Genomic DNA, 25,573 nt, shown 5'->3' on the forward strand with positions numbered 1-25,573 from the left:
GGGAAGCCAACTCCTGCTTGTCTCCCAGCAGTAATGCTGCCATGGTCAGGGAAGGGCCCTCCAGAGCAGCAGGGCTTGGCTCCTGGTGGCTTCTGTCAGTGTGGTACTGTGCCACCTTTTCTTGCTCAAACTGATACTTATTTTTGCCTGCTACTGTTTATTGCATGCCCATGTCTGAAAGTGATCATAAATTGTAACCAGCAATTTGGGGACGAGGCTGGGATGCTCTCTGCCTCCCTCCTTGCAGGGTGGATGCTGCAAACTACCAGGAAGAGGAAGAGGCTTGGGCTGACCACAAATTAAAACCACCGGCTTGGGAAAGGGGGCAGTGGAGAGAAGTGGAACACAGTTTGTTGCATCTGTATTTATCCGTTGAAATTGGATCCTGCAGTCCTGAGGTTTGCATCCCAAAGTTTGTCAGATAAAGAAGATAGAAACCCAACCTTGAAGTACTCATGAGAAGTTTATGTCTGCTTGGAAAGTTAACACATGGCCTGTGTGAGCTACGCTGATGAAGTGGTTTGTAACAATTATTCACTCTGCAACTCTGTAGGTTGGTAAGATTGGTATTTTAATTATTACAAATGGGCTTCACAGTCAAGATTGCTTGGGGGAATTATGTGATATGTGGCATGTGTGACCTGTGTCTGTTTTACTGTACAGCAGTGTAGGAATTCCCATGCTGGGCTAGATGTGGCACATACGTTCTAATGTATTATTTCTGACCAATTTCTAATGTGTCAGAACATGGTATAATAGTAGATTGAAGTCAACATAAGGACTACTTGATACATTTCTCAGAAAGGATTTCGCTATGGCCTGAGTTACAGGTTTAAAGCCTTGTTGGAGCAAAGCATCTTTCATTTTTCTCTTTTATTCAGTCCTCTAAAATACCTCCAATCTATACAATCACATTAATCTAAGATACTTTTCCAAAAAATTGCTCTCTTGAACCCAGATAGATATTGGTGAAAAAAATATAGATTTCATCTTTGCTTTCACGAACATCTTATCCTTCTCTGTGACAAGCTGTGAGCTTGCTAACAGCTCTCTTACCAAGCGAATTGTAGTTCACAAGATGTCATCAGCCTGTCTTTTTTACCACTTCTGCTAATTTAGGCAATATGTTAAGGTAGTTTTCTGTTGGAGGGAACATCAGGAAGGACAAATATAAGGATACTAGAAAAATCTAGCTTCTCCCTTCTTACCTTGACTTTCTACTGGGGCCTTTTCTCCATCCTTTTGGTTGGAGTTGTAGAGAATTCATGTGTTTTCATTACCTCTGTTTGTTTAATGTTATTGTCCACCTTTGCTCCACTCTGAAAAGATTAGGACTGAAGACTGAAACTGCTTAAGGCAGAAAAGTAACAGTTCTGTTTCTTAAGTACCCTTAAAAAACCTTTCTTTCTCACCACCACACTTGGGTTTTCTGTCAACTGTTCACTGCTGTGCCAAGATATGGTGGGAGCATATTTCTCTGCATGCTTCTTCTGGTAAGAGCTTCAAGAAGGTCGAATAAAATGAAGTAAGTGAAACCGTAGCCTTCTCAAGACGTACAGGACTCAGTTCTCTGGCTGTTGGGTTCTCTTACAGCCCTAACAGACCTGGAGAGCCATTAAGTTGTGGGTCTTGAACAATATCATGTCTCAAGGCAGGTTTTTCTTTTTTTTTTTTTTCCAGTGCTGCTTCTCATCCTTCTGATATGTAGTCTGGGTATCATGTACATCTTGGGATCTGCTTCCTACCAAGGCTCTGAAGATGACATCTCTCTTAGCAGATAGCAAACTCTACCAATAATCTATGATTTACAGTATTCTTTGCTTAAGGTACACTGCCACCTAGCAACAGTTTCCCTTCCCTCCCACTTTTCTTGACCTACTTTGTTGGGGGTTGTTCAGCTTTAGTTTGTACCTGGTCTGGTCTTGATTGGCATCCAAAACCCATCAGTAGATGCCATCCTGGTAAACGTATGTGTGTGTGGGGCGGAGATATTTTTAGTGGCAATAAGAACTGCTAGCTTCAGATTTCTCACTGGAATAACAATGGTTTATGCTTTTACAGTGGTTTTTCCTTCCAGTGTTTTTGTGAAAAATGCCTGCAATTATTTTTTATTCTTAAAGTGCTTGGTTTTGCTTTCTTCTTTTCATTGTTCTTTGGAGGAGATAAAATTAAAGGGCAAGAATTAAATGGAATTGCTTTCTACTCTTTTTATTATTCCAGTGCAACATGAAGCATGGAGCATCCGTCTAGAGCACTGTGCACAAATGCACAGAGCTTATGGAAAGTACTGAGCGATTAACCCTTCTGCTCCTCCTCTGAAGTTGATAGCTCTAAAGGTATGAATGAGGAGAACACAAGCAAATACAGACTGCTTCAAAAATGAGCTTCATGCTTACTACTATATTTAGAAGAGGAAAGCAAGCTAGTTGGCAAACTTTAGCTGAAACGTTAAATATAAGCCTGGTGTGAAGGCAGACACAAAGGGGCCAATCTTAATCCTGTTATCCTCTTAGAGAAGATATTAACTACTTCTCCTTTAAGCATGATGGTGAAATTTGACACTTGGTGTGTTTTAATTGTTGGTGATATAACTAGAGATCTACATTGTCAGGTGACTGCAGGAAGATGAATCTGACCTGCAGAGCTACCTGGGCCCGTGAGAAGGGATGCAGGCACTGGATGCTCCCCAAGCTTGCGATCTTGCCTGCAGACTCTGCCTCAGTTCCTCTACTGTAAATTGGAGCTCAATGTGGGCTCCTCTTGATTTACAGATAACATAGCCAAATGCTTTGCAGGGTGCTCAGTTGCTAGAAAAGATGAAAAAAATCATTCCATGGTATAACGCCTCAGCTTTTGCTGAGGAACTGTTGCCTGCCCATTCCATTTCTCCTGTGTGCTGAAGTACAAGTTCCATTTGCAGTTTTAAGACAAATGCCACATTTAATTGCAATATTCAGCTAAGCTGTTGGATCATGTCAGCCACTTTAATGTTTTGCTTAGTTATGAGAATTAGCGTCCCATATAAAACTGTTTGGGAATCTTTCAGTCAAGTTATTTTGATGAAGAAGCTGGGCAGAGCTTGTTTTGGTATAGTAATATAACCATTCTCAGTATTCCATCTAGTCACTCATTTAACTTAGTGCATAGTGATGCCAAGGAGCGGGGGAAATATAGAAGCTAAAAGAAACAGCATAAGTGCAATGTTAATACACTATATGAAGTTAAGGAAAATCGCACATTTAAGTTGGCAGTCTTTTTTATCCAAGTTTCATAGAGCTACTTGGTAGTGGAGCCCGGGTTGGAACTCATTTTCCTGACTTCTAGTTTTCTGTTTTAACTTGCTGCCTTTTCTTTCCAACACACTTACCATATATGACATTATAGCTGTCTGGTAAACTAACTTTTTCAACCATGAGGCAGATTTTGAATTCTAATTTAAAACTTCAGTAGTGTTTCTTTTCTTTCCCCACCATTTACTGATCCTTCTACAAGATGCATGTAGGTTTTTAGGCTAATATCCATTTGCACGCCGTCTGGGAGAATTTTGGCTGACTGAGAGTCCCATAAAACAAAAGTTTCCTCTTTACAAACCACATGGAGCTTGGCTGTAGATATTCAGTTCTTTTCTCCACAAACTGTTTTTAATGGTGCCAGATTCTTCTGTTTCTTCTCCTTGTTTGGCACATGTCAGGAAAAAAAATCTTGGCTCTCGTATAGAACATATCTTGTTTCCTCTTAACTGCTCGTACTTTCTATTCGTAATTCAAATCAGCAGAAAAATGCTATGGTTGTGCTTCTTCTGATTTAATCTTGTAGTTTTCTAAGCAATATTCTTGTGTTCTTTAACAAAAAGTTCTCCCTCGTACTGCAGGCCTGACAGTAGGAGGTTCTAGCTGAATGCAACAGATGCATCCCTGATGATTTGGAAGAGTATTGCACAGCATCCTGGCATGGTGGCCTGCTCAAGCCCTGTGGAGGGACATGAAGGAAGAACAGATGAGCAAAATGAAACTAAAATGTGATGTTAGAGGAGTGTCCTCTCTGTTACACATCTGTCTCTTCCTGGCACTGCAGTGAAAACCCAGATTGCAACGCTGCACGTTCCAGACTCATGTCTGTAGTGGGAAGTTGAAGAACCATCTCCCTCCTGGTCCATGGCATCCCAGGGACCTGTCAGAGAGCCTGTGCATGTTTGTCATAAGCTGTACTCGTGTTGCTTGCTGACAGTCTCACTCAGCACCTGTGGAGTTCTTGTTTGCATGAGTCAATCTTCTACTGATGGCTAAGAGACAGTACAAAGTCTGGTTGCCTTTCTGATTTCTTGTAGCCCCCCAGAAAAATCAGCAATCCACTCACTAGCCAGTGCTTTCCTCACCCCAATTCCTTGTTTCTCAGGATGCCCATGCCCAGATTTTTCCTGAGTGATCATTACAAATTCTTATGTCCCTTGCCTTACCTAAAAAGATTGAACAAAATGTGGATTTTTTTGAATGGTACGTTGAAAAAAATGATCATAGTAAATTGCCGCATTTTCATTACTTTTTATAGTGACATGGTATTTAGAGAAAAATGATGGTCTCATTTTAGCACTGTGAGAATGTAGAAGTTTTGCAATTACTAGCTCTAGCAGTAATTACTTAAAAAAAAAGGAACCTTTATATTCCTTAACAAGAGAAACTACTGCTGTTAAAGCACAGTAGAGAGAATTGGCATAGAATTGGTGATGAAGTTCCTGAAAAGTCAGCATTTCAGTAGTTTTGTACTTTTTCTTTCAGCAGAAGGGTGGGTTTTCCGCTTTGTCATGGTGTAATACTGTAGTCTCTGAAAGTTTCAGAGAGGTGGTCTCTGACTTTCTAATAGGGCCCCAAGAAAAAGCAAGTATTTTCAGATACTCTCATTCAATCTGGTTAACAAAAGCACGATGCTTACTGAAGGAAGGACAATTGCTGGTATCTCCTTGGAGAGAGTTTGCGCAACTTCCATTACTGGTCCACTCAACTGATGCTACAGTAGTGTTGGTCATCGCTTCTCTAGCTGGGAAGTACTGCTCCACATTTTCCTCTTCAGTGCATGGTTTTTTAGGTTCGAATAGCTCCTCTTCAGAGCTTCTGGTGTGTGATAAATCATAGCTGTACTAATTCTCTCCAGCTGTTTTTTCAGCATGAGAAGCTTTGGGAGTCACGTTTGGGAAGCTTCTCTGAAGATAGCTCAAACGGTGACTTGATGACAAAGCATCATTTTTTCCTTCAGTTGTTCAGGTACCTATGATATTTACTCACCTAATACTTCATAAGACACAAAAAGCATCTCTGTAAGGTTTGCTTTTCTTTCGGTAGGTACCAGTATTTGTAAAATGTTTCCAGTGGACTATGTGTTTATTCCTTATTCCTTAGGAGAACTTCTGTTATTTTGTTGGATGGAATCTTTTCTAATTTTTAAAAGATTTTCAGATGTCTAGGTTAGTTTTCAGCAAGATAACTGTTTTGCTTAAATAGCAAATTTTCAAACCCTACAGCTGAGGGCAAGGCATGTTGCCAGAGCCCACACTGAAATGCTTGTGTGTAAGTCCCATTTAAAAAGGAGCAGCTGTGTAGTGGTACAAGAAGTGAAAATGTCTCTCAGTTCAGGAGTTACCCAAGAACCAATTGTAAAACACGATGAACCTGCAGAAGAGATATTTGGGCAAAACAGAGAGGAAAAATCTAAGGACTGGGAGGGCAGGCTTGTACGTGGTACACTTTTAACCTCAAATACTTGTCTGAAAGATTCTGATTCAGCAACAGTAGGACTTAGATGTGTGTATCTGATGATGAAATAAAGCTTAAAGTGCATGGTGGTACACAAAAGATGTTTGAGCTTTTCGATAACAGTTGCCATCACAGCATCTGTGACTGGTGGAGATTCATTTCCAGGCCCTGAAGTGCAACAAGCCAGCTTCAGAGCCTGAGCTCCTTCTGAGGACCAGATGAGGGTAATTTGAAGTTTCTATGCTAGCGGCTTGCACATAATACCCTTTAAAGCCAGGTTAAATTATGTGTTGCTACTGAAGAGTGACACAGAATTGTTCACAGTAGGACAGGAGGATTTCCCCATGTATGCCAGTGTTCCGTGGTTTGGGAAACAGTTGCTTGCGCAATGTCTGGTTTGTGGTTGAACAGATAGCTGAATTTCTGGTGTTGCTGCTTTAAGATACAAGAATTAGAATTAAGCTTCAAAGGAATTTTGCATATGTGAGCAAGTAATTTTTTTTTTTTTCTGTAAGCTGTTTAGTTTCTTGCATCCTATGTAGTGAAAATGCTGCTAGATCCTACTTGATATTGTGGCATTACAAGAGAAAGGATTTTTTTTGTAACCTGTGGACTTCTTCATATAGAACCACATCAGCTATAACAAATATAGAGCCTTAAAAACCTGTTGTCATGAAGACTTTAAAATAAAACTCTGCATGCTGCTTCTATTGGCTCTGCAGTGATAAGAAGCTAAAACAGATAATGCAGAGATCTGTTGGGCTTCTTGGCTTCATGACCTCATTTGCAGAAGTCAGACATACCTTAATGTTTTGCCCTCCCAAACAGGTGTCACATACAGTTATGACCTGTCCAGTCTTATCTCCTGCACAGACTAAACCATTGCAGTGTCCCCTGCATCAACTACATTAAATTGTGGTTGAACACTATTTGGCTTGAAACTGTGGATGAAAAGCTGTCCTGTTTTTGGTTTATTTTTTCTTTTGAGTGATGAGTAGTCCAGTGTTTATCCCATAGGTTGTTCTTACCATTCTGTCTTCTCTTTAAGAAAGGGGGGCTAATTCAGTCTCGTAAGCGAATATGTCTGTCCTTTTACACATCAAAAAGATTTAACTGAAAAGCATGGACGATAGCCTAAGATGGCATCCAAAATAAGCGAGACTATCTCACATTCAAAGTATGGAATCCTACTGTTCAAAGGTGCTGGCAAGCTCATCTGATATATCTTTAATTGTGCCTTAATGGCAAGTTAGTATGGGCTGAAGCAACCTACTGTCTATCCTTTCTCCCCACCCCAAGAACATGTGTGTGAACCGATGTATCTACACTTCGTGTCTCTGCATTGCATGCTTGCTTGCCTCTGGGAAAAAGGAGAAGAGCAGCCAGTTTTATTAACTGGCTATAAAAAAGAAGAGAAAATTCAGATGGGACCAGATGAACCGACACTTTGTTCTTTTGCTTAGACATTAAAAAAATCTTGTTTGTTTTGTTTTGCATGCTATTTCAGTGTATCTTGTTATTAATATTACCTCTGAGACTACTGTTTAGGAGCCAGGAATATGTGTGATCTCATGCTTCCAAATTATGCTTCAGCAGTTCCAGAGACTCAAATGCACTATATGCAATAGAAATGTGAGGGATAAAGCAACTTAAACTGCAGTGATAAGGTTCATTTCATCAAAAGGAAAGGCCCAGGAAGATTTTTCTCGTAATTGTTTTCAGCACAAATAATGATGTGCTGATTTGGAATGTCAGGTGGTTTCTGTCATCAGACCATGTGAAAAAAAAAGCAAAACAGCATGCTTGTAGTTGCAACTTCACAGCTAATTGGAGGTGTTAGGAATGTCATTGGATTAAATCCTTCACACCGGGCTCAGTTTTCAGTGAAGGACCTCGAGATTGGAGATGACAGGAAGATGGAAAGCCCCATGTGTGCTATGATGATGCTGACTTCCCAAGTGAAGGCTGCCCAAGGATTCCCACATGTGCAGGATGCACACAGCTTTTTTCAGTGGGCTCTGGGTGACAGAATCTCTGCTGTTGCACCCATGACCACTTGTACCTCTGGTATCCTATTTAGTTCCAGACACACCAATCAGATATAGCTACAGCCCTGTTGTATCAAATGGTGCTTTTTACTTTTTGTGGCAAATATCAAATCATCTCCTTAAAGGCAGCAAGGTAGTGGAAAGTCTTTCCTGCTCATGGTAGTAAGTTAATTTCTCAAGATTGTGGAAGGGTCATATCAGTTAATTGTCTGCCCAAGTATGAATTTAACTCCAAGCCAGTACGTAAACATCTCTCTAATTTTCTAGGGTTGGACTGATCAAAGCCTCCTCAATAAAAATGACTTTGCATGCAAAATTTCTCAGAACTGCTCTGTATATAGAAAGCAAGCAGCACAATTGGGTTCTGTGATTCAAACAAGGTGCCTACTGCAAATTCAAACTTGGGCCCTACTGCAATTCTGCTGATGATCATTATAACCCAACTGCAGAGTCTGGCTGGTGGGTAATACTAGATTTATGTTAGTAAAGGATAAAGTCTGTATTTATCACTTTTTGCTCTTTCAGCAGGCTTTATATTTTGTATCATCCCATTTTCTGCTAGGTATTAGAGTGTTGTTTTTTCTTTTCTGATTTCTCAATTTACTTTTTTACTGTTCACAAAATTCACTGTTCTGTATAGAAGCTGTCCTCATGAATTCCCATTGCTGTACTCAGGGGTAAGCCAGGCTAATGAGACCCTTCTTTGTTTCATTTGAGTGGGTTTTGCTAATTGGTTTTATCACACTGGAACCTGTAAGGGGATTTTCCATAGACAAAATGACAATAAAAAAATGAAGTGCTTTTGTTGATAAGTCACCTGGCAATTCCACCTGGATCTTCAACACAGCTGTCAGGAGATGTGACTCTTTAACATCCAGTTCCTCTAATTGCCCTTTATTTCCCCTCTGTTCTCCTTGTGTGGGATTTCTTTCTCAACTTACGGGATGAAACCCAAAAGCAGGTTGTGATGGAGTGCATCTCCAGTGAGCAGTAGGGAAATGAAAGAGCAAATTAGGATGGTCAACATGCACCAGCAAGAGCAATTTCATCTTGTTTCCTGCCCTCTGGTTGCAGCTGATCTCTCTCCATCCCACTTCACCCTCATGTCATCACTTTCTTACAACTCAGCTCATGCTGGGAGCCTGCTGCTTCTTCAAACCCAAGGAGCAGGGACTTCAACACTTTGTCCTTCCCAAAGGCTCATGATAGCTCCCCCAGTTATCCATTTGTATCCATCTTCTTCCCCAAGTCTTGCTCAGTATACTGATCATCAACCTATCCTCTCACCTTTCCCCAGGATCATATAATTATTCTCAGCTTGAGAATAGTATTAGGTTTTATGAACTTCCTAAGAAAAAATGATTGAATTTCAAGCCCTGAGAGTGAGATGGCAGCTGTTAGTCAAATGTGCCTTGGAGTGGACAGCCTCCATGAGTCCCAGGTAGGCCTGTGCTCTGGCTTTTGAAGAAAATTTATGTTGACTCCTGATGGAGTTTACTGAACCACTGAATTTGTAATTATTGATTTTTATGAATTTCACTAGGCTTATGTTGAATCAAGACATATTGGGATTTTTTTTTTTTTTTGTCTAGCTTGAAACTTTGCCCTTGAGCTATGCTGTAGCCCCTTCAGCTTGGTCAAGAGTAGCTTGAAAGCTTCTTGCCTTTGCTGCAACACCTGCCTTCTGCAGGACTCCTTCCTTTGCCCAGGAAAGGGATTAGAGCAGTCACTATTCTCTTCATTTATATAATTCTGTCATTGCTCTGACACCAGCGTAATCTTCTTGACTGGCTGATCAAACTGATTTTCAACAGTTTTAGACAGAAGAAAAAATTAGTGCATTTAAGTCTTCCCTGATTTTTCTGGCAGTTTCTCTGCCATTCAGTATCATGTTTTCTTTCTTTATCTCAAGTCCCTTTTGTTTTTTACTGTGCTTATCTTCCTCCCTATGAAATATCTCCTACAGCTGGCATTTTCTAACCTTTAGACCTGTAATTCTCCTAATCTCATGCTAAAGCAGTAAACATGTGATAACAGACCCTTATCAGACTTTGTATTATTGCAGTGTTTGACATGACTTTTTGGCCTTACTTTAGACAGTTGTTTTTCATTAATTTCAGCAAGTCCAGGATTTCACCTTAGAGAGTTGCTCACACCATAGAGATTCTATGGTGGCTGTAGCTTTATCATATAGCCAAATGAAAATAATCTGTTCTGTAAATTGTGTATGTATATTTAGTGTTTTTGTGACTCATAACACATCAGTAACAACTGAAATACTTTTGCATATGAAAAACTGTTCAAAATCACAGCAAATCCTGATGCTCTGAGCTTTTGAAAATGGAACAGAGCTCTGGTTTACTGGTCCTGCTTCTACCAAGAAATGGCTTTGGATTTTGTTACAGCAGGAGCTTTGCATTTTCGCTTTGCAGGATGAAAATACACAGTAGTTAGGGGTCCTTTTGCAAGAGTCACAGTTACTGAATTTCTCTGTGACATCTTAAACATGAACAAAGTTTTGCCAACCTGGGCATGTTAGCTGGGGTTGTGATTCGTCCCTCCTGTCACTAACGTCACTGTGCCTGCAGAAGCCCTTCAGCAGTCCATGGGGGGCAGGGAGAAATGCCGTGGTAGCTCTTTCTGGTTGAGTAACCAGCTTACTGCATCTGTTGGAGGCATGTTTGCTCATGTGGCATTTACTGACAAGTAGGGAAGACCAGGCCATGTGTGATGGAGCTAATATCTTGCTAAAGACAACAACCTGACCATGCCCAAATTCTTTGCTTCTGCTGGACCTCGCCTTCACCATCTCCACATCTTTACGTGGTGACTTACCTTACCATGTAAAGCAAAATACTTGCAAGTTTAGTGTAGTTTGGGTTCATAAGAGTTGCCTTAAGTTGTGATTCAGTGAATTGCTGAAACAAAGGCTTCCTTTTAATCCTTTGCATAGCCTCTGATTTTACAATGAGGGTGGTAAACCACAGGCCTAGGTTGCCCAGAGAGGTGGTAGATGCCCCGTCCCTGGAGACATCCCAGGCCAGGCTGAACGGGGCTTTGAGCAACCTGATCTAGTTGAAGATGTCCCTGCGCATTGCATGGGGGTTGGACTAGATGACCTTTGAAGGTCCCTTCCAACCCAAACTATGATTCTATGATTAGTGGGACTTGTGCTTCTAAGCTGAGCAGAAGGTCAATTTTTTTGACAGATCAGCAATTTCTTGCTGAGGCAAATGTACATTTCTGGTTTGATGTTACGATACAGAATATACAGTAGTATTTCCTTACCTCAGTGCTACTAATTCCTGGTGGGAACAATGTGATACTAATTTTATGCTTTGAACAGAGTTTCAAGGCTCAATTTTGATACAGTTAAAATGTCTTTATTCATTGGTTCTTGAAGAGTTTAAAATTCAGAGTCTGGAATGCAATTTTTATCCCCTAGAAGTTTGTAGAGGATGACACCAGTTCTTGTTGGTAACTGAGGTTATATAAAAATAGTACTTTCACTTCCATCTGAATACACATGTTGTATGAGAGCTTAAAAGACTGGGGCTGACTCTAGGTTTCCTTTCGTATGCAAAATTACATATGTTTGAATGGTATGGATTGCATGAGAGTAAAATGGCCACATGGCCCTGATCATGAAGCAAACATTTTTTTCACTCTTCTAACATTGAAGCAGTGACTTGTCTCTCAGTTGTCTGTCTGGGTCTGTAATGCTGGCAGCCGTGTATGGCAAACCATAGCTGGCACATTGACTGTCCTCTGCTAAACCCAACCCTTATTTTTCTTCCCATAAACTGGCACGCTTGTGCTTAACCACATTTGCTGATGAGTCCAATCCGGTGTTTTCCACTGGGATATTAACCTTCTAAAAGCAGTCTGAAGCTTATTCTGCTTTCATAAAAGAGATGGGAAGATATAATTTTATTGACTTATACAAAGCAAAAGTATTCTGTTTCGGTGACTGAGAAGGCTGAAGCCTTTAGAGCCTTTTTTCATTTGTAAGCCATAAGATTCAGAACACAATCAAGGGCTTCTGTCTTCAAGCTGTGGACCACATAAGAAGTGAATTTTCTGTAACTGTGGTGACAAAACTAATCACATAGTCGCGAAAAGTGGGAAAGTGGCTTTTGAGCCACAAAGATTTTGCAACATTATAGTATTTTTGTTTGTTTTGGGCATCTGTAAATGGAGATAGTACTTCTTTAACAAAATCCATCTCAAGTTTGTGAGTTGTCTCATGAGAAGCTCTTCTGGTAGCCTTCAGCTGCAGAGATTGGGCTGCAGTTTGTTATCATTGAATTTAAAAAAAATTGTTCTGGTCACTTAAGTACAAGATAGTTCCTTCTAGTACAAAAGAAAAAAAGTGTTGTGGGTAGTAAAAATAATGGGCATTTTCTGTTGTGAAATGTGCATGTGTTCCTTTCCACAGAAACCAGCGGTGAAGGGAGAACGGAGGGAGGCTGAGGGGAAATCCCAGCGGCCGCTCAGGGTATGTGACAAGACACAGTACCTGGGAACTGATCCTTGTCCTACCCCACAGACAGGGCCACACTGAGCTTAATTGATTTTTTTCAAAGGAAAGGACTTTTGCCTCATTAGCTATCAAATTTATGCCCGATTTATGTGTGAGTCCTCTGTTTTGTCCTTACCATCCAGAGTATCACTTCTCCTAATCCTGATGTTCAATCCTGAATTTGCAGCTTCTACTTCAACTTGAAAATTGTTCCTTTTTTAGCTAGATAGTTTTTCCTAAATTAAAGAGAACTGTAAGCAAATGGAAAGGTAACTCACAGGTGTTTGATGGAAAAGGTGTAGGGTAGGTAGTTTAACTGGGGTGTAATAGGTGGTAAAACTTTTGGAAACAGAGAGCCAATAAGAGAATGGTAGACCGAAAATCATAACGATCCCTTGATTACTACCAGAGTCAAACATTCCTGCAATCTTAGCATACTAATTAACCACAACTGATACATTATGGATGCTTTTAAATAAGTAATTTCCCTTTAATTCTGGTTCAACTCCTGAAGATACTATTTTAGGTGCTTATTTTGGTGTAAGCTTTACATTCATTTAGCTGTACTATTTGTTGTCAAAAATTAAACTTAGCTAAATAGATAAATGTTTCATGATACATATCTTTTAAATAATGTCAATACATAGATCTTGTCAGCCTACAGCTTTCTGACAATCAATAACTTTTTTAAAAGAAAAAGATCTCCTTTTTTTCCTTAAAACTGATTTATGTTGGTTGCCATTTTCTTTAGTGTCAATCACCATCTATCATCAATTCAGGCACTGTGAGTCTGGGTGAAACTGGAAGCAAAGCCCAACTCCTTTAAAGTTAGTTTATTTCTTATCAATGTGTTGACATTAACATGTTTTTTGAGTTCACGAATGATCTGCTGAGCTTGTTTTGGGGGAACCAAGCTGTGACCAGTCTTTGGCTTACTTTAGATTTGTGGTTTGATTCCCCAGCATGACTGTGCTGCTGCAGCTGTGGCAATGCTGGGAGTCTGCTCTGTGTCTGCTGTATTGGTGATCTCTAAATCGAGTCACCTGCAGTTGAGTTTGCTGCTGCTTGGTACCACTCGGTCGTCTTCACACTGTGCCTGCAGTGATGGAGCCACACTGGGGCTCAAATCACTGTTATTTTGACAAGACCTCACTGAAATAAAAATGCTCATTAGAGTTCAGTGAGGAGTTAGTGCAGACTTGGGATTCGTGGTCTGGGTCATCTACCATGTTTTTCTGCTTCATGTGTGAGAGCACCTGGCAAACACCTCGCCTTAGAAAAGGATGCTCTGTCCATTTCTTCTGAGTAATTAGAAAGTTATTTTGGTGAAACTCACATGGAATTAGGTAGGATCATTTGGATTTTCTCATGGATGAGAAATACAGGCTCTCTCATACGCAGGAGTAGCAGAAGATAGTTGACGTAGTATTAGGAATATGGTCATTTTATCTTGGCTTATTAAAAGTGGTGACGGAAATAATTAATGCATTTTTAAAGTAAGAAAGAATACCGAACAAAAACATTCAGGCAACTTGTTTGTAATTCCCCTAAATGTACTCTGCCTCACAAAAATTACTGGAAGAAGTCGGTAAGTCTTTTTTGCTCCAGAAAATCAAAATGAAATTGCTTTCCATTTTCAACCTGGCGCTTCTGCCAGATTTGTTATGTTGGGAATATGATGTGGTGTAAAAGGCATCTGTAACCTCAGGCTCTCAAGGCCCATGTTTTATACATTATCCTCTTCTCTTCGATGGATACCTTCTAGGAACTGTCTTTGTTAGTTGTTCTTTTTTCCAGTACAGAAATACTGCTTCAACATGTTCTGTGCTGAAATGTCAGCGTTGTGCTGTTGTGTAGGTGGTAGTATGTATTATACACAGTTTTCAAAACCTGCATAATCAGTGATGTGCATGACTTTGCCAGGGAAAACAAATGGCTGTGTCATTTTGATTTCGGTATATCAAGAAAATGTAACCTATAAAAGTTAATTAGCATTCTTCCAGAAGGGGGTTGTTTAACTAACATCTTTGTTTCCATGTTTTCAGTTTTGTCAGAAGTTGGAGGGGATTTATTATGTTGCTAATATATACCCATAGATTTGCAGAGTATTTCACGGAGTTTCAACTACCATGTATCTCTTCTTCACTTCAGCAAATGCCTAGATTTTCCACTCACTTGAACAAGCATTTAGATCCACTGAAAATTTTTATTCTGGTTTTCATGGAATTTTTTTACATAGTTTTTGTAACAAAAATTCCTCGAGCCTGGTGATGTCCCGTTATCTACCAAAATAAAGTTTTGTCAGTGATTTTAGCAAGAGAAATCCTTCCATTGTCATGGAAATCCTGATCATCTGCACCTCTGGTTGCTGCGGGATGTTGACGGATCTCACCTCCATGGGTTTGGTTCTCTGGTAGGCTCAGCTTTTCCCCTTCAACGTGACATCTGGCTGTATCGAATGCACAAAAGTTTCTGGTCTGAAACAAAACTGTAGTTTGAACACCCATATCCTGAATTAAGTAATCTCACTTTATTTTTCTGTGTAACTATGCAATTCATTAGCCCTCCTCTACCACTTCAGAAAGCAACTGATAGAAGATGTAGCTGTTTGGACACCAGCATTACTTAACCGTGCTAAGGTAAGTTATGAAAATTAAACAACAGGCTTCTCAAGCACTAACTACTTTGTGAAAATCTTGTCTACAGTGACTTCTTCCTAAGGCTGAAAAATCAAAGATAAATAAAATTACCTTTTATAGAAAAATTATATTGGTAGCCTTCCAAATACTCTAGAAATGGTGAGGTTTGACTCTGGCTATTGTTTCTGGATGTTAATATTTACAGAAAGTGTTTAAGAACAAACAGCCAGTAGAGAAGCCTAATTTTTATTTTAATGAGGCCCTTATAGAAAAAATAATCCTTAGAGGCCAGATTTTCAAGCCTGCTAAACCTGCTGAGATACACTTGCTGTGTATCGAATCCTTCCTTAAATGCTGAAGTTAAGATGATCACGTGGATAGCTTGGGTTCATTTGGACTGCTCTGTAAATGCACACTAGAGACTAAGCTGTGTATTTAAGTGCTTGGTGATCTTTAATGCAAACTCTGGATGGTGGCTAGAGCCTGTGCAGGGACTTGAACATCCCTGGAGCATGGTGAAAAAGTGGTCAGGAGAAAATACTTGAAAGATAATGGGATTTATTAGCCACAGTGAGAGAGAACTGAACAAATGGTGGGCTCTGTGGCAGGGAGAGGGACTCGGGACAAATTACTTTGAGGATTAATGTTAGGTAAAGGGCTGTTGTTCCGGCTACTGTTGTTGAGAAGATGTTTTTTGCTGCTGCGTTATGCTTAGGCCTGTTATGAGCACAATCTGTTTGATGTTATTATCTCTCTGTTTATAAATCCAAGGGCCTGTGAGAGCATCTACTCTGCCCCTTTGCTTGAAGTGGGCATTAGCATTTAACTCGGCAGTGCCATGCTGACATGTCTTTGGAGAGTATGCATCTTCCAGACCATCCTCCTGGCTTTCCTGGTAGTCAGTTCCTTTTGTTCCTCATCTTTGTGTTTGAAATACCATGTTTATAACCAGGATCTGTCATTTCCTCGTCACTGGTGGTTGCTATGTGTTTCTCCTCTAAGATAAAAGCCTGCTAAGGCTCATTTTTTTCACTTATGACTTAATTGAGTATTTGCAAGCTCCTTCATTTAGTTGTGTTCTGGTTGATTCCCTTCCCTCTTTAGAGATGGTGTCTTTGTAAGAGGTCATTTTGGGGCTAAAACCTTATTTATGTCTGACAGCTGGAATTCTAACCCCTCTACCCAACCCCCCCTCCATCCCCGAGGCTGCTTACCAATATCCTTGCCCCTATTTCCAAGCCAATATACTTTGTTACAAAGTTCAGTTTTCCTTCTTTTCGTAGTTTCCACTGTCCCTAATATGCTTGTTCTCTCATCTCTCATCTTTAGTCCTACCAACCACATTACCATGTTTTGATTTTTTCCCTGTGAGGGCTCCAATTGCCCTTACTCATTTGTGACAAACTAATTGACTCTGGCATTCAGAGAGGCTGTTACCGAGGTTTATTAAATGCAAAAGAGAATATCCATTAGAAGTAAAGAGTGGAAAGTATAATCTTTAAGGTAATACTATATCTTTTCCATTATATCCATAGGGTATCCCCTTCTGTCCTTAGTTTTCATTAGTAAATATTGTTTTCAGTTCTTTAGTGACCCAGGTTGCATACTTTTCCAACCTTTGGCGCTTTAGCTTATAGAAATCTAAATCCTCTTGAAGAATTCTAAATCTCATTCACATTTTCTCTTTCTGATTTTGTCCTTTGGAGTTACAATTATTAGGCTTTCCTGTAGCATTTGGAAATTGTGTTCTTTAAAACTGTTGACTTCAGAACTGTCCATATTGGACATAATCCAGGACGTGATTACTGATTACTGCAATAGCAGCTTCCAGCCCAAAGATTTATTTCATCTATGTATGTCTGCATAGTTACTCTGTCTTGAGCAGGGTATCTCTAGTGTTGATAAGGGATGGAAACTCTAATGGTGTTTCTTAACTGTCTGCCTGGAATCCAAAGAGAAGCCCCGCACAGCAAAATAATTTTATTTCACGTAGTGTATATGCGCATGAGGATGAGTGCATCCCTGAAATGTGAAAAGATCTTAAATAATGATGCACAGTTTCCTTCTTACCACCCTTTCATCCCCAAACCACTCGAGCACAGAGCTGTAGATATGGAACTACGAGGAAACTGGGCCATTCTGTAGCTTTGTTGGGCCACAGGGTCTGCAAACCCTACACAGTCATGAGCATCCACCCCTCCGTGCTTCTGATACAGAGTCCAGCATGAAGAACTGAGACCTTGGGAACCCAGCTGGGTGTCCAGGGCATGAAGCAAGCACCGGGACAGCCTTCAGGAGCCCTCAGACACGTGAGCATCTGCCCTGCTGTGATCACCGGAGCCAGTTGTGAGCCCTGCTGTTCCTTTGCTCTGCACTGCCCTGCAGCCCCATTGGTCTTCAGTGGCTGGAGCAAGGGCAGGGGTAGTTCTTACAAGTGAGACTGTTTTGCTATTAATACTGTATTAATGGATATCATTTAACCATTTATTTCAAGCTCTTTTGAACTTTCTAAGGAGCAGGCGTCATTATGAGAGTGCTCAAAATAGATCACTAACAGGTTTGTTTTTTTTTTTTCTCTGCTGTCTTCCTACTGTAATACGTTAATGCCATATATACTATAATAGGAACAATTATAAGACAAACTCAGTAATTTTTTAAAAGTTCTTAAATGCCATGGAGATTTGTTGAGGAAGATAGACTGTTTTCAAGATCTGGAACTGGGAGAAGTTTTTCCTACTGAGATCAATGAGACTGGGTGGTATGATGGGGACCAGGACAGACAGACAGGAGGAGAGTGCATTTCAACTTGTGGAAATGGATAGTTTAAATAAAGATTTAAACAGTAGCCAAGTTGAAAGATACTGTCCCAGATGCACAAGCATCTTGTGAAGGTGGGGTCAACTTTTGTGTGTGGGCCTGGGAAAAGGGTCAGGATTTGAAGGTGGGAAGAAGGCGAACAGTTCATTATTGAAGTCAGGCTTCTGCAGGCTTGGGTTGTCCAAAAGTACTTTGGAAAAGCCCTAACACAGACAAATGTTTGTGTGGTGAAAGCACAGGGAATGGACAGAATGGCGTCCTCAAAGGCTTGAGAAGATGCGTGGTGGAGCACTGGAACAGGCTCCCCAGGGAAGTGGTCATGGCCCCAAACCTGACAGTGTTCAAGAAGCAATTGGACAATGCCCTCAGACACATGGTGTGAACTGTGGGGTTGTCATATGCAGGGACAGGAGTTGGACTCGATGATCTTTGTGAATCCCTTAAAACTCAGGACGTTCTATGATTCTATTATAAGATTTGTGCTCACTTCAGTATCCTGTTCCTAAAATGGTGAATTATGAAGGGGGAAAGCACAGTAGCAGATGAGGAGGTCATGAAGGTTCGGTTGCTTTTGTATTAGTATAAAGTATGTTTAAACTTCTGTTGCTCTAGACACATTTTCACATTCTGGTTTATCGTCATGTCAGAGGATAATATGAGATCTTGCTGTATTTGAGTTTGAACCAAGAACTATCAAAAATATTTCACAGAAGAAAATAGCATTTTCAATAAACTAGTGAACGTTTTCTGGGCTGTTTCATCTTAACCTCTAGTTAGTGACCTTACCTAAAAAAACCTCAAAATTCACATTTTGTTTGCCAAATAGAAAAAATTATCTCTACCTAAAGAAATATTTAGTACAGTATTTTGTGCAATTAATGTCATTTTACCTCAAATAATGATGAAAAATGAAGAGGTAATGTATATGTATATTAATGCCAAATGACATGAGCTTCCCTTCAAAAAGTTTTCTTGTAAAAATCAGCAGACTTCATCCCCTGTAGTACTGACAGAACTGGAGCTATTGCTCTATATTAAAATGATAAGTGACTATAAAATATGTCTGCCTGAATTAACTGCAGGAATTTAATTCCAAGAGAAAGGGTTAATATGTCATTATTAGAATAATGACAAGTCTTGGAAAAAGAAGCATTAGAAAGTGAGAAAATAAGTGTTGCATTCAGTTCAAGCTCTATTTGAAGGGTTGCATTTCTTTTATTGAAACTGTTCTACACTTTACTTGTGTAGTTCTTACTTCTGCATTTTAGTGTGAGGACAAAAAACGTACCTTCCACAATGAGCCCCTACTGTAATAAGAATTACAGAAATGTGCAATAGTGTCTTTATACTTCTATAGAAGTGTAACATTTATTTTTATCTACCTATATATATATATAATATTTAAAACTAGTCCTTTCTCTCTTGTCAGTGTGCTGTGCCATATGGTGCCAAGCAACATGCCAGATGATAAAAATATTCCTAGAACATATGATATCATCAGTCAATTCAAGAGGGGTGAAACTTCTTGACCAAAGCATTTATGGCTTTGATACATTTTCCTAGGTGTAAAGTGTATATTTTGAAATGATGAAGTGTGTCCAAGAGGTCTCCTTTTATGCAAATTCTAAAATACCAGCTTAGAACATTTTGCTTGTTAAAAAAGGGTTGAAACTGAAGAAATTTTGTTTTAACAAAGGAATTCATGGCAAAGTAGCGGTTCTTTTCGTAGCAAGAAATGATTCACCTTCTTCCTTTCAATATATATTGCTGATAGCTGCTCTGGTGTTGGAACTGCTCCATGAGGAATGGCATCTCTCCGTCTCCTCCACTTGCAGAGAAGACAGAATCCAGATCTTGGTCAGAGGATGTTCATGTTTGGTGCAGACAGCTATCTGGACATGCTTGGGGAAAAACCGCTTGTGCCCAGGAAAAAAACAAAATAAAACAGAACTACAACAGTATTAAGTATTATGGTTTCCACCAGAGTAACTGAAATTACGCTGGTGTTAATGCTACAAAGCAAATAAAGGAGATGCTACAAGCCGGAGGGCCAACACTTCAGGAAGAGTGGCCTTTGCGATGGTGTTAGCAATATGCACTGTAAATAACAAACTTACAAATACCTAAACAGCCGGTGTCTTTAGATTCCTGCCAGTTGTCTGTTCATTTGTGTCTTTCTCATGGGAGGAATATTAAGGAGAAAAGCCTTGACTTTGAGTTAGGACCTAAAAATGCTGCTAATTGATTCAACAGGATCATCTTCACTGGACTACTTCTCCCTGCTTAGCTTCCTTCATGTATTTCCTCACAGTGTTCACGTTGTAACTGAGAGCCTCCTTGGTGTCAGGTCTGGCGTTCCTGGGTCAGTTTTTAGATTCACCTTAAAACTCAAGTGCATATTGCAGCACTCTCCTTCTGTATTCCCTGTGTACAGATTTTGAGTCCTAAAGGCATCCTCACTTCTCCTCCTATCAAATATCTGTTAGGCCTTCGACCTATTTATTTGTGGTCAAAAATTGCCTTACAAAAATTCTTGAATATCCCCTAGATAGAGACCTCAGTTAATACAATATATGATTTAAAAGATAGTATCTGGTCTAATTGTTATAATCTGGTTTATAGAATGAATGCATTAACTGGAGCTGAATGGAAAGTAACATTCAGAAGTGTGGTTAAAAATCTGTTTTGCAAACCGCTCAGGCTCAGACTTCAGATGTTACAGTCCCACTAATCCTCCAGTTATCCATTAAGTTCCCAAAGAGATAGGATGTGTGTTTGTAATTAAAAACATGAAAAAATGTATATGTGAGAAAAAAAAAAAAGAAAGTGTTTTTTTTGCACAATGTGAAGAGGGAAAAAAGAGTGCAAAGTAAAATTTATAAAACAGGGAACAAAGAGTAAATGCTGTCATAAGTTAGTATCTGCATACCAGCATGTATGCTGTTGATGTAGTGGAAAAAATGCAGTCCTAACTTCCAATTTATGCTTTGTTGTGAGTGCTCTTTTTTGGTTTTATGGTTCTCCATAACGATTTCTTTCAACCTATAAAGCCATCAGCAATTTGTTTTTACAGGTTAATATACTTACAAATGATTTTGTAATACAATATCCTAATTAGAGGGCAGATTTATTAACAATCCTTCCTCCTTGGTTCCTCAGTTTTTTCTTTGAAACTCAACTACATATCTAATTTAGTGCTTTTACAGTGACCAGTTAGTTTGGTGAGGAGTTCTTTGGCTTGTGCTTGAACTGTCAACCTCTTGAGTTTCTCAAGGTACATCACGCCACAGGCTTTTTAATAACCGTGTGTTTCTTTGGGCTTTGGATGTTTAATGCAGAACTAAATGGGGTTAACAACGAGAACCCCTTAGATTATGTCACCTTTTTATTATTAATGGTTCTGTTCTGGAGAGCCGTGTTTACCATGGCTGTATTATCCTCTTACAGTTGCCACTCATGGCTGGGCTCTTCCCAGAATCAGACATGATCGTGCTCATCATTTATGAAAGGGGACACATGGATACATTTTGCCATGTGTGCATTTGATAATTTAATAAGCTACTAATTAAAATTTTCTAAATGTAACCGTCCCTCTTGTACTCCTTCTTCTCCAAACCAGTATCAGATCTACAGGTCCTATCTAACCCTGTGGTTCAAATACAGATATGAACTTGTCCTTTGCTTGAAACTTTTGGGTAGCATTACCGAGATCTTCCAAGCCAAGGTGATGAAAATGCTGTAAAGTGTGCAGGGACAAAATCGTGTTGCAAATGGGATCCACTGCTTTCAGGAGGACAGAAGTAACTCTGTATTTAAAAGCAAAAACCCTAAAAATGATTTCTTACTGGTGTTCTGGTACCTAAAAATATTCATCGTCACTAACTTTAGGCTGAACTAGGCCAATATGCCAGAGCAAAAGATATGGATGTGATTAAAGGCTGAAATAACCTTAGCAGGTAAAACTGATACTTCGTCTACTTCAAAAAATGATTAAATCAGTGTCTAGTAATGTTTTACAATCATCTTTCACTTTCTTTCTGAGGATCTTGTCATTACAGTAATTTGAGGCTAGAGAGCGTTATTGTCCATAACCTGCTGGTGAGGGGACTGGAGGCACAGATGATGCTTGAGGGTCCCTTCCAACTCAGGACATTCTATGATTCTATGAAGACAGAGACTTTAATGATGCTGTTAAAGAGAGTTACTGGGTTCTGATCTGGCATGGGGCTGGGCTGTGTGGGCAGAGTGAGATGCCATGGGAACTGTACTTGATCCCTCTGGCCAGAGCACCTCCCATGCATTGGGTCAGAAAATGGGCACTGCCCACCGCAACTGAACACTTATTAATGTACCCTCTTCATGTTGTAACCTGCAGACTATCTCAATTAATTTGCAGTCAAGAAGAAACAACACAGTGGGAACAGGAACACTATCTAAACAAGCAGGAGCTAACAAGGCCCCACGATGCTCCGCAGGGCAGTGAGGCACTAACCTGCCTGCAGAGCATCTTGGCGGGCGCATTACGGCACACACTGCCCTCCTGCAGCCTCAGCGAGCCAGCTCCAGGCCTGCAGCTTGCCCATTTGCCATATAGCTTACCTAAAGAAAGCAAATCAGGCACAGTTTGCCGTGTTATTATTATTATTTTTAATATTTATGAAGCAGTTCATAGACCTTATCAACCTTAGCTAACCATACTGTAAATATTTTCACTGGGGCTCTACGCTCTCTTAGGTGGTGAAGGGTAACTAGAGACAGCAAAACTTAGAAGTTATAGGCAGTGGTGAAAGGGATTTGTTGGCTCTTAGAACCTTGAATATACATTCTTAGAAGAGATCACGTTTTCAGAAGGTAAAGAAAAACAGTTATGAGCACAAAAATATGCATACTTGTATGGATTCATGCAGTTGGTTCACAACACAAGGAAATGCATATTTCAGCACCTAATTATCCCTTCTGAAGTGGTTATGCAATGTATCCACCCACTTGCTATAAACCTGAATGAAGATATAAGCTGCATATAGGTTGTTTACATTGCAAATCTCTGCCTCTTTTAGAAAATCCAGCTTTTACTCACTTCATGTGAGCAGCTCACAGGATTTTAAGAATTCATCTTAACAGAAAGCAGATGGTTTCAGAAAGCTGAAATGAAGAAGGAAATGGAAGAAACTGAAGATCAGAACTAAAACGTTTAACATTAAGTGGAAGTTACCATGATAGATTTTCTTTTTTAAAGACGGAGGATTACAACAATTAGTCTTGTGTCCTGCCATGCAGGAAAAAAAGAAAGTGCTAAAGATGTTTTTAAAGAGGCAACTTTTTTTTCTTTTTTTTTTTTTTTTGTTTAAATATGTGTTCAACAAAAATTTGCAGAGCACAGATTAGCTCTCTTCTTTAATTTTCTATCTGTTTAGGAGGTAGTGTGTGTTGACAATACCTAACTCTTCCCTAGTACCTCGGCTTCCAAAACCTCACATTTCCTCACTGTGCAAGACCCTAGGGACTCTTGTCTCAGTACTAGAGTGACAGAGGACATCTTCTCTGAGACAAGCGAATGCAAACTTTGATGTCTGCAAGAGACCTGCATCTTTCTGCTTTATTCTGCCTCCCTCTCCAAAGATACCTCCTGCCTGTCCAAGGCTCTGTGGATTAGGCATACCTCAAAGTGCATTTAACAGTCCTACTGTGAAAATCAACAGCCTGTTTTAAATTAATAGGAAGAGTAATTTCCTCTTGCAGTGTTGATATTTCCTTATTAAGATGAGAGGATGCGATTTAAATATAGCATAAGACTTCCAATACTGTGTAGTATTTCTTGGAGGACTGCGTTTGCTATGTTTATTTGCCTCAGGGGTAACACTTTTTTATGTATGTTGTGAGGCTCAATAGTCTGGCAGCGGCAGCACTCAGAGCTGCTTTTCGTGATACTGTGCATCTGTCTCTGTTATGATGGTATCTATAGCAAAGTTGATGGGAGAGAAATAGATAGTGAAGATGTCTCTGGACTCAGTTTTTCAGTGTTGCTGTAGTTAGGTTTTCCAAAAGGTCATGTTTAACTTTATTGTAAGGTAGAATGAATGCTAACATTTTTGCCCCTGGTGATTCTTAAGGAAAGAGTGATGAAAAATTCCCAGACGAAATTTTGCTGTAAATACCATGGGGATTAATTACTGCCTGTTTTCTCCACATGGATATGTAGTCCTTTTGGATTTGTGTGAGAAGGATCACGTGCACTTTATTAGTGATCAGTATTTGGTCAACATAAGCTTTTTTATTATTTGAAACTTCAGTCATGAACTATTGGTCTTACCACAAGAACTGAAGGCAATCAACACAAATGTAATCTATATCGTTCATCTTTAATAATTCATATTTAATAATTAATATTAATAATTCCAGTAAGTTACTGCTGTCATTACAGTTTTTTAGACTGAAAGTTCATCTTTAAATCACTGGTATAAGAATGGTTGGTGTGTCTTCTCCTTTCTGCCTTCTTTTCTACAGGGACTGATTTCCAGTCACTACATGACGCTGGTATTTCCACCTGTGCTGTGTGGACTTCGAGGGTGGAGCCTCAACTTCCCAGTAGAGGAATTTTTCAAAACAAGGCTCTATAAATTGCAGTGATGAGAGAGTTGTCAAATGGCCAGATAGGTGGAGAGTTAGTTAGAAAAATTTTTGCTCTTCAAACTTCACTCTTGAGCCAGTGATTCCATTTTTTAAATAGTCAGTTCCAGAGATTTTTCTTTTTATTTATCCCCAGAAAGTTTCTGTTTGAAAACTATGTTTGGTTGTCAGTAGCAGACAAGCATTAGACAGCTGTCTAGCAGCAATAGCAGAAGCACCATTATTGCGTGTCTCCATAAAGGTGTGGCTGTTATTCTTACTGGAGGAAATGTATCTCTCTATGTATTCTCTATGTCTTTGTATACCATATAGAGAGAGGTATATTCAGAAAAGAGCAAGCTATCTACATGGCTTATTAAAACATACAACTTCTGTTGCTTTTCTTCTCAGCTTATTTACATAGCACAGTTTGGGATATACATAGGGAAAGAAAATTATTTCCTCAATGGAATTTTTTGTTCAAATTATCTGCTAATCTATCCCAGGGCTATTCATATGCCTGTTCAGAGTTTTGTGCCTATATTCATTCCACAGTTTCTGAAGATACCAACTCATTTTCAAAGCCTGATGAAAACATGAACTGGGATGGATCCACTTGCTGGTGAATATAAAGTCATAGCATTCATCTAGAAAGGAAAGCACAATGTATTAGTCCTGCATGAAGTACAGGACTACACCTAGTGAATAACTATGAGTTTTCAATAGTAAGAGCAATAGATTAATTATATGGCTTTTAGTCTTTGGCTTTTAATAGCACTTATGAGTTGGTCTGGGTCAGCTCTTATTGAAATCACTGTTAAAATCAGCGTCAGGGTTGGAGAACCTGACACTAAGGTCCTGTTTGTGTGATCAGGTGATAAACTTTCGGTTTAGATGTTTTCTTATCCTTGAGTGTTCACATGGAGAACTGGTCAGGAATAATTGCTCTGTTTCGAGCTCATAGCTGAGCTTGATCATATGGACTGTGCACAGGCAAGTTCTGCAAGCTTTTGAAAACAGCAGCAGTTAACATTGGCTTGTACGGGGAGCAGTACTGGTCCTACCTAGCCCAAAAGAAGTGGTGGTAAGATCATTATCTGGAATGCCATTCACCCCCAGAGTCCAAGGGTAAAATCCTTGCTGACCTTAACTCTTCCTTCTTGTGCTTTGAAGCAGCTTGTGTCCTTGGATTTG

At 39.7% G+C, this 25,573-nt stretch overlaps 1 protein-coding gene and 1 long non-coding RNA gene across 2 annotated transcripts in view; both read left to right on the top strand.

The window, feature by feature from the left end:
* CYP7B1 (cytochrome P450 family 7 subfamily B member 1) overlaps positions 1 to 25,573 on the top strand; it is a 126,053-nt gene that overhangs the window by 4,363 nt on the left and 96,117 nt on the right. The window lies entirely within an intron of this gene.
* Positions 1,688 to 4,463, top strand: LOC139827361 (uncharacterized). Its single transcript, XR_011737889.1, has 3 exons — positions 1,688 to 1,826; positions 2,221 to 2,336; positions 3,872 to 4,463. It is a non-coding gene; the product is annotated as an uncharacterized lncRNA (long non-coding RNA).

This window comes from Patagioenas fasciata, chromosome 2 (assembly GCF_037038585.1).
Source record: "Patagioenas fasciata isolate bPatFas1 chromosome 2, bPatFas1.hap1, whole genome shotgun sequence".
Taxonomy (NCBI): domain Eukaryota; kingdom Metazoa; phylum Chordata; class Aves; order Columbiformes; family Columbidae; genus Patagioenas; species Patagioenas fasciata.